Consider the following 9,412-nt stretch of genomic DNA (forward strand, 5'->3'; position numbering starts at 1 on the left):
TGCTTTCGCATTTTGATGTCATTTATTGGTCACTCCCGGAGAAGGCTCTCCTTTGAATGACTCACTGTTGAACCAGTTCATGCTGAAAATGGCTAATTTTTTAAAACTTATTTTGGAGCCAAATACTCCAGACGGTTAAAACTGGTGCAGGGACCGGAATGGCGCTTGTTCCCAGTCAGTTTCTGGAGTTTTTGAAAACTGGCACCAAATGTGTACAAACTGTTCAACTTGCACATAAAGGTCAAATTAGGTCTGAGGTAATGTGCTTGGTTTGAAGCCTGTGATGGCTTATTGATCCGGTGCCTGACCTTATGTTGGCAAACACTGAGCCCATGAAAGCAAAAGGGCAATTTACAGTATATACTTAGGGTGTGGTCAAGACCTTCCTGTCCTGAGACCTTTTGTGATTTTACATTATAAAATATAGAAAAAGTAACGTCTTCAGATCCTTAGGTCGATGTATTGCTTGCACTAAAGTTGACAAGCATTAAGATTGTAATAAAGAAAAATGCACAAATTAGAAACTGTAAAGGCCAGAAGTACTTTTTGAAAGTGAACTTTTAGGGGACATGGTATTTAAAAAAAAGTGTGAACCAGAAATTCAAAATTGGGGAAAGATTTAAAGATTCTTCGACAAAATATTATTCACAATCACTTGCAATGACAAGTTGACCAAAACTGATGAGTACTAAGTCAAATGGAACAATGCAGGGCTCTGAATGAATCCTGGAAATTGTTAATCATGGATTTTAATGTTTTTTCAAGGTTTGAGCAAAGTGCTTCAAATGTAGGTATATAAGGTCACGTCTACTTAAACATGTGACATTTGGAAACAAACTTTCCTTTTGATGTGTGTGATGGAGAAAAATCAGTGTACTGTATGTACTGCATATAAATAGGTAATTTACCACAGTTGTGCGGTGCCGGAACAGATTGATGTGCTTGAATCTCTGACTTTGGAAAAGCTGTAAGAACCCTTAATATGAAGACATGCACCGCAAACAAAGGTTGCCCCTTTTTCATCTGTGTGTTAGCAATTAGTAAATGATTAAATAGGATGGGCTTTTTTTTTTCTCATTTGTCGATGATTGAATTTCCTCCGTGCAAGTGAAGGCAGCTGATTGGCGTTGAAGGCATCTCTCTCTCTCTCTCTCTCCCTCTCTCTCTCCCTCATGATAAATTGGGAGGCTGGCTTTGTGCGAGGAGTCTGACAGGAGAGGGGAAGCAAAGCCCAGCTGCAGAAAGCTTTCCACCATTTCCTCTCAGGAGAGTGGACAGCTCAGACCATGCACACACACTCAACAGTTTGCTTTGTCACTGACGGCACACACTTGTGACCAACCGGAGGATTAAACCATGGGAACAGATGGGATTTCTATAACATAGCCAAACCAGTTGGATATCTGTTTGAACAATGGCTCCTGTAGCTCCAGCACAGCATCTGGTTAACCCCTGAGAAGATCCAAGTGTGGGAAGAGAGCTTTTATTTTGTTTTGTTTGGAAGAGGTGGGCAGGGCAGGTTGCTGCCTAACCCCATGCCTGCCCCCAGAAAATTTCTGGTGGCGTCCACCTCGCTGCCCCTGGCACTGGGCTGGGGCTGGAACCTGAGCTTGTACGTGGGGATTCTCCTCGGACTCCTGATGCTCATGCTGCTTCTTCTCTGGATGCTCCTCAAGCAGCTGAGCAACTCGGCACACAAATGCACGCTGCAGCCTGTCCGCTCTTTCAGGCAGCCTTGCTTTGAACAGAGGTTTCAGCATGTGTTGTGAAAAACGGGGACACTTCTGCCAAAACACTGCCACTGACTGCTCCGCAGACTCATGTAAGAGAATGACTCTAAAAAATGATTCGTTTTTGGACTCAAGTGCTTATATTCCCTCTCAAAATAATAAAACCTGTTCATGTTCTCATTGATTTTTACCCGTCTGTTCTTTTAACAGCTTAATGTTTCTACTACATTATCTCTCTGACATGCACAGCACGGGGGTCTTATCTCTGTTATCCTGAGTGATTAAACACACTGTTATTCTTACACAACAGCTATTTCTTTTCATCTCTCAGCTTAATCAAGACAGCTGACATATCCAGATTGCCGAATAAAAGCACAAGGCAAGATTAAAGCAATTAATTCAGCGGGCAATTTGCACTCCTCTCATCTCGTCTCATCTGTGAATCGGCCGAAGGGGTATTGAGGATGTGCCTCCGATGAGAAATATAAAAGGCTCTCTGTGCCCCTGGGTCCATGTCAGGGGACAAGTAAATGAGACGTGGGCTGCACTAATGGTTATTTTCATTATTGATTACTCTTTCATTTATTTTCTCGTCTAGAGGTTCTCTGTGTAACTTTCAGAAAAACCCTTATAAGAGACACCAGTGGCCGTTAGAGAACTGCAGTCAGCCTCCTGTTGCTTGTGCCCACGTGCTCGCACAAAACACTGAGACTTAACATGACTGACCGGCATTAAGTTGGTACAATTCTGTAAAATGAATTGCATTCACTTTTACAACGACGCTAGTATGTTGTTTGCAAATCACTCAATCACCCAACGCCACAAAGCAACCAACTGCAGATTCATGCCGAACAGCCGAGCCGCAGCCATCTTAGGTTTCCGGTGAGCTAACGTTACCAGCTAGCTGTAATTTGCTATGCTGGCCATGAACTGGTGTTGGTGGCTTTATGACGTTAGCGTTAGCTGTTAAGGTCATTTACAAGCAACGAGCCAGCCAGATCAGCCCCGGGAGTCTGGTTAAATTGAGTGATGTTGTCCATTCAAAGCAGTATTTAATTACGTCAGCTAGGGAGCGTACCTGTGTTCCCTGCTTTTCCCAAAAAAGGTTCTATGTTCCCCACTTTGTGTGTGACCAAGGAACATTGGACATTGTACCAATGTTCCCCGCTTTTCCCCGAAAGGGTCCTATGTTCCCCGGTCTGTTATTTTTTCCACAATCAGTGCTGAATTCCCCTGGAAAACAGGCTTATGTAGACCCTAACCCTGACCCTAACCGTAACCCTAAACTGTAACCCCTTACCCTGACAAAATGCTAAACTAAATTGGCGGAGGCATAAGCTTATACGACCAGGGAACATAGGACCTGAATTCCCCAGAAAACAGGCTTATGTAGACCCTAACCGTAACCCAAACTGTAACCCCCTACCCTAACAAAATGCTAAACTGAATCGGCAGAGGCATACGCTTATACGGCCGGGGAACATAGGACCCAGGGAACATAGGGATGACCCCGTCAGCTAGCTAGCAATTCTTCTGCACTTGCAAACAAGCTAACATAAGCAGCTAAAAACACAATTTATACTACATGTCAGTGTTTCTTATAGGATTATTATTAGCACCAGGGGCAAAGGGTTTTGGTGTGCCACCGCTAAACAGTCTACACATGCTGTGCCACTGCACACACTCTGCACTGACCCTCAGCTCCCCGTCACAGCTGCAAACTAGTTAACGGCTACAAACATTAGGTCCATCTCTGGGCCGCCGCTGCAGAATGTATAATAGAAGAACAGCATGTGTGGACTCTGACGGTTCATTTTAGATGTTAGCAGACTTCATTTAGCTATCATTGTTGGCTGTGGGTGAGCGGAGGAGAGGTCAGGGACTCAAGAACATGCAACACTTCAGATCCTTTGAAGTTTCCCAGAAAATTTGTCCCGAATCCTTTATGTAGAAGTCAGTCAACAGGCTATGACAGGCAACAAGTCGATGAAAGTCTCTCTTTTAAATTACAAATGATTAAACGATTAATACGGTAAAACGTTACACACAGGCCCTTTGATAGCTAAGTTGTTGTGTCTTTCACGGCGGAGTAAAGAATCCAGGAAATACCCATATTTGAGAAGCTGATATCAGAGAATGGGACATTTTTCTCTAACAAAATGACTCAGTAGGATTGATTATCAAAATTGTTGGTGGTTCATTTAATAGTTGACAACTGCAGCTTTAACCCTTGAGAGACCCTTGAGGCAAAATGATAATATCAACTGCAAGATCCCACAGGCTTAATATTATTTCTCAGGTATTCACAAGAGATTTATAAACACAGCAAAATCTATACAAAAGCAGGGGCCTTTGACACTTTTCACTCAGTATGACTTGGTAACTTTAGGTCCTTTAGTTCTAGTTTTCTTCGATCATTAGTCAGAGGTGGGGGGGGGGGCTCTCATTGATTGATTAGCCTGGTGGGAATCAATAGCCTCATAACCCCGAGGGGAGCATGTTAATTACAGACAGATGATTTCTGAAAAACAGCAGAACAAAAACACAAACATGGTCCAGACAGAGTGTTTCTGGATGTGACACCTCAGCGCAGGTAATGATTTTCAAAGGGTGTAAACCATTAGCTGTAATCAACACTATTCACTTAGATGCACAAGCTTTATAAGCTAATGTACTCCATTGATGATAATCGATTCATTCGGAGGCATCTAGTTGTTGGTGTTTTTGTGGCTTTTGCTAAAAGAAAAGTTTGACATTTTGAGATATATGTTTGTTTTCCTGTCGACAGTTAGATGACAAGGTTGATACCACTGTGGAGCCACTGAGCTCATAGCATAAGATGGAAACAGTGGCAAATAGCTAGTTTGGCTCTGTCCAAATGTAACAAAATCCAACTAAAGCTAGCTAGTTAGCAGGATATGTCTGTACAATCTGTACAAAACCCAAAGTGTGATGATAATTACAAATTTTATTAGCTTCGGACAGAGCAGGCTAGCTGTTTCCTCCATTTCCAGTTTTTATGCTAAGCTAACTAGCAGCTGGCTCCATAGGGTATAAATCAGATCAATATTCTCATGCAATTCTAGACAAGGAAGCTAAGAATTTGCCAAATTATTGAATTATTCTCTTACTTATAGTGCTATAATCCATTATACACTCTAAACCTTCAACATATTATAGGCACCTTAACAAAACATACTGTTTATTTACTTAATAAACGATTTACTTCTTTGTGGCATCTATATTGACCTGCTCTCTTCTCCTGAACATCTTATGCGACCGGGGAACATAGGGAGGACTGCTTTCATTGTCACCATTATTTTGAAGTGATTCTGTCTGGCAGCAGGAAAGGCTAATGAACATAAATATCCTTTTTCACTCAACTTGGCTCTTTACACCAGCGCTGCTGTCGACAGTCAGTGAACCGCCAGAAAAGAGGGATGTTATTTTCACAAAAAACGCCCCAGATATTATGATGAGCTTTTTGTGGGTGCTCTCAAAAGGTCACTGCAGTCAGGTAATATGTGTTGAAAAGGAACCATTTGCATTTGATAACACCTCGGTGGTGAATGGAGGCCCCGTGATTGATAACGGAACGGTGCTTATTGTCTGTCAGTCAGCGCCTGACACATTGAGCCGTGCACAGCTCTGTGTGCCAGGCGCTCCGCTCATAAAGGAAAAACTCACAGTGATTCAGTTTGGAAACTGACACCTCAGGGATGATGGCACAGAGTGAAAGCAACAGTCAGCAGTTTCACCGATTCGACTTATATAAGCTGGAAGCAATATAGCTGTTGTTTCATGTTTTCAGATGACGACAAATTTTATTTCGAGGTTCAAACTTCAGTCTTCAAACTGAATTTGACAAAACAATCTCATCTCAAAGTCCAGCTGTTCATGAGCTTTGGATCAGGATTTGCTTTCATGGTTGACAGTGGATAACAAAGTCTCTTTATAAATATGAGTTTCACATGGTTTCATTTACTTTTTGTATGTAAATTAGTTACAGAGCACAGCAAATATAACATTCTCCAGTATGACATTTGAATATTCTCATTTGTCCAGGTCATCGTTATCCCCAAAGCAATTTCAGTCAAAAGCAATTGGACTTGGTTATTTGTCTAGGAAGACGTTTCACCTCTCATCCAAGAGGCTTAATCAGTTCATGTACGCATCTGACCAGACTGGTCCCAGCCTGGTGTGATGAGCACATGAACTGATGAAGTTCGTGTACGCAGTTGATGAAGCCTCTTGAATGAGAGGTGAAACGTCTTCCTAGACAAATAACCAAGTCCAGTTGCTTTTGACTGAAATTGCTTTGAGGATTCTCCAGTATGACATTTGAATAAGATACATTGTAAAGGTAAAATGTCAACACTTAAGCAATTTGTGATTTATGATTTTTTATGTGTATTCAATGAGTGAAATCAGTGCAATGTATTTATAAAAGCAGAATCATCTTTTTTTCTGTCTAAATTGTGGAAGTGGATTGATGAAAAGCTCCTATAAAAATGTAATCTGCTTCATCAGAGCTGTGTGGGTTTGGTTTGATCAGATTTGATTAACAGTTCTGGAAACTTGAAGAGTAATTTAACACTAAATCAGTTTTTGAGTGAGTAAAAAACATGTATACAGTCACTTTATTCAGGCTTCTCTCATTTACTGGTACTACTTATACCTACGAAAAGAAGGCTGACGTAGTAAAGAGCCAAAAACCATACAATTATGTTCACACAACAATAAAAGTGTAGAAATAGACAAGGACGGATCTAGACACAATTATATAGGCTACATAGGGGGACCATAACAAGTCCATGTAGCCTAATGTTTGACTATAATGTCCAAATTCGATTATAAATCGTTGTATTTGTGGTTTCTTTAGTCCATTTGCATTCATTCTAAACAGGTTGGCATTTGTAAAAGACACAGGGTTGGTAAAATGACGTGATGCTAACTACACCTGTACAGTAGGGGGCGGTATGCACCTAAAAGTTGTCTGCAATCCTCCAGTAATCCAGAAGAAGAAGGTCAGGGTGGCTGTTTTGGTTAAACACACACCAGACTTTCACCAGAGAGTGGGATCATGTTGAACTTAAAGGACATTATTTTAACCCCAAACCACAACCTTTTCCTAAACCTGACCATGTTAACCCGACTAGTCAGCTGCTGTGCAAAGTAATAACCGTGTGGTTTTGATGCCTAAACCTAAGTAATGTTAATAGTTTTTGGATGAATTTATCGTGTGTTTCAAACTGAGACTATGGAGCATCAAAGAGTGTTGGTATGTGACGAGTAGGGAATGGGAACGGGCTACAGCGCTTCAGGCCCGATGAGACTTAACACATAGTTTGCAGAAAGGTTCAGTGCTAGCATTTAATGTGGCTTGTGAATGGATGGCGCACTGATCTCTCTTGTTGCTGGACATTTTTTAAGACAAAGCATGAAAGTGTGTGCATTACCTTTAGTAAGGTATCATATTTTGCTTGTATGGAGACGTGTTGCTCTATTACACTAGGCTATATATTTACCATGGCCACATTTTATAGTGTTTAATGCGACATATGTTATTTTTATGAAGTCATTCTGTCCAAGCTGACATGACGGCATGTGGACAAATGCCTACAAATAATGCTACTTGTAATTTGTGAAGGGCGAGTAATCTCTAAACAAATTATTTAGTTGTGTGGGAAACATTTAAACAAAACATTAAAGGTTGAATATGTAGAATGTTTATTAAAAGCTATATATTAATAAAATACACCCGTGGGGCGTTTTAAGGGGTACAGAATGAAAGTATTGCTTTTCCATAAAAAATATATATTTAGTCTGAATTAATATTTAAAACATTTTTTGACAGGTTTGACAATGACTTTCTGTGACGTTCTGTTTACATTGTAAATAGTGTTGGGCATTGCAGGTTTGCCAGGGTTGACTGTTGTTGGGTGCAGCTGCTGTTGGCTGGCACTGGGTGAAATGGTTATTTGTCCCAGCAGCTGAGTGACTGGAAACGGGCAAAAACCAGAGTCAGTATGGACCAAGCATTCACTCCATGGACTGAGATAAAGGAGAGAAACGGCTTCAAAACGCACGCCGAAATGACTACGTTCTCCTTGATCGGTAAGCTAACTTTCATGTTCACTAAGCTGTAACGGCTAACGGCTAACTGTCAGTCAAACTCCTCTGCAATACTTTTTTGGTGTGATTTGCCGGAGGGGATGGGTTGACACACTCGGCAACAAACCTGGCAACCCGACTGCTGGAATTATGTTTTGTTTGTACAATCTTGAGACACTAGGTGGCGGTGTTACGCTCATTCTCCATATCCAACCTTTAAAGGAACGGGCTTTTGAACTGATGTACGGAGGTAATCAGAGAGTAGGTTAAAAAAACAAAGTAGGCCATTCCTATACTTTAGGTGGAACTTTTTTAAAGAGGTTCGTGACATTCAAGACCAAAGCATTTCGTGATCCATTCACCATGATCAGGCCTGACTCTTGTGGACTAAACAAACTGCTCAATTAACTGTGAATAAATAAACATTTAATCTTCCAAATTTTTCTCTAAACTGCTTGTTGAGATTAAATTGGCTGCTCGTCAGTCTGGGAGGCTGTGAGATGAAACGGCGAGCATTGGTAGCTGGAAACCTGAGAGATGATGTTCACACTCTCATCTCCTCACAAGTGCTCACTTTAATTAAGGCTTGCAGGGACAAGGACAGAGAAGATGATATGTGAGCTGCTCCTCTGCGCTCTGCTCCGCTGATCCCTTCGCTCCTATCAGACATCGAGCATCTCCTGATGTCTCCTGTCATAACACATGTTTAACCGCGCTTGAAAACATGTTGTCCTCACTTTCTGTTTCTGGGGAAACATAACGTGACGATGTGGAGGCAAACGGCACTTGTTAAAAATAAATTACAAATTAACTCCGAGATGATTTATTATTAATTAAAAAATAATGACAACCTCTCTCCCAGATGCTCGATATTTCCTTAGAAAAGGTAATTGAGTGGTGGAAAGTAGGTCTGCTCATTTACATAAATACACATTACTAGAGTATTTCTATTTCATATCATTCTACGACAATTCAGAGGGGGATGCTGTAGCCTACTTTTACTCCACTACATACTGTATATTTCAAAGCCATAATTGGTTTAATAATTAGGATTTTAAGATTATAACATTGCATAGATGTAGATTAAACCAAACTATATAATATATATAAAATTAGCTATACCAACTCCAAGAGAAAAGAATAAGATATGATAGTATAACACTCACAGAGAGTATTTTATGTTGTGTTATTGATAGTTGCGCTTAAGAAAAAGACTGCCACCACTGATGAGGATCCGATATTTTGCATATAATCTATGTTTTTTTTTTTTATATTAACAAAATTATTTCAGGAATTGAACAAAAATAATAAATTGACTCTAGGTAGAGCTGCAACGGTTAGCCGAGGGACAGAAGGATGAGTGCCAACTATTTTGATATGATTAAAGTAATTTTTCATGCAAAAAAGGCAGAAAATGCTGTTTTCAGCTGCTTAAATATGGAGAGTTCCTGCTTAAGCATTTTGAACTGAATATCTTTTGGTTTTTGGACCGACAAAACAAGACACTTAAAAACATGGAGCCCCTAAATCTGGGGGGGTTCTTTCCCACATTGAATCTTTCTGTATGC

This window comes from Echiichthys vipera, assembly GCF_963691815.1.
Source record: "Echiichthys vipera genome assembly, chromosome: 6".
Taxonomy (NCBI): Eukaryota; Metazoa; Chordata; class Actinopteri; order Perciformes; family Trachinidae; genus Echiichthys; species Echiichthys vipera.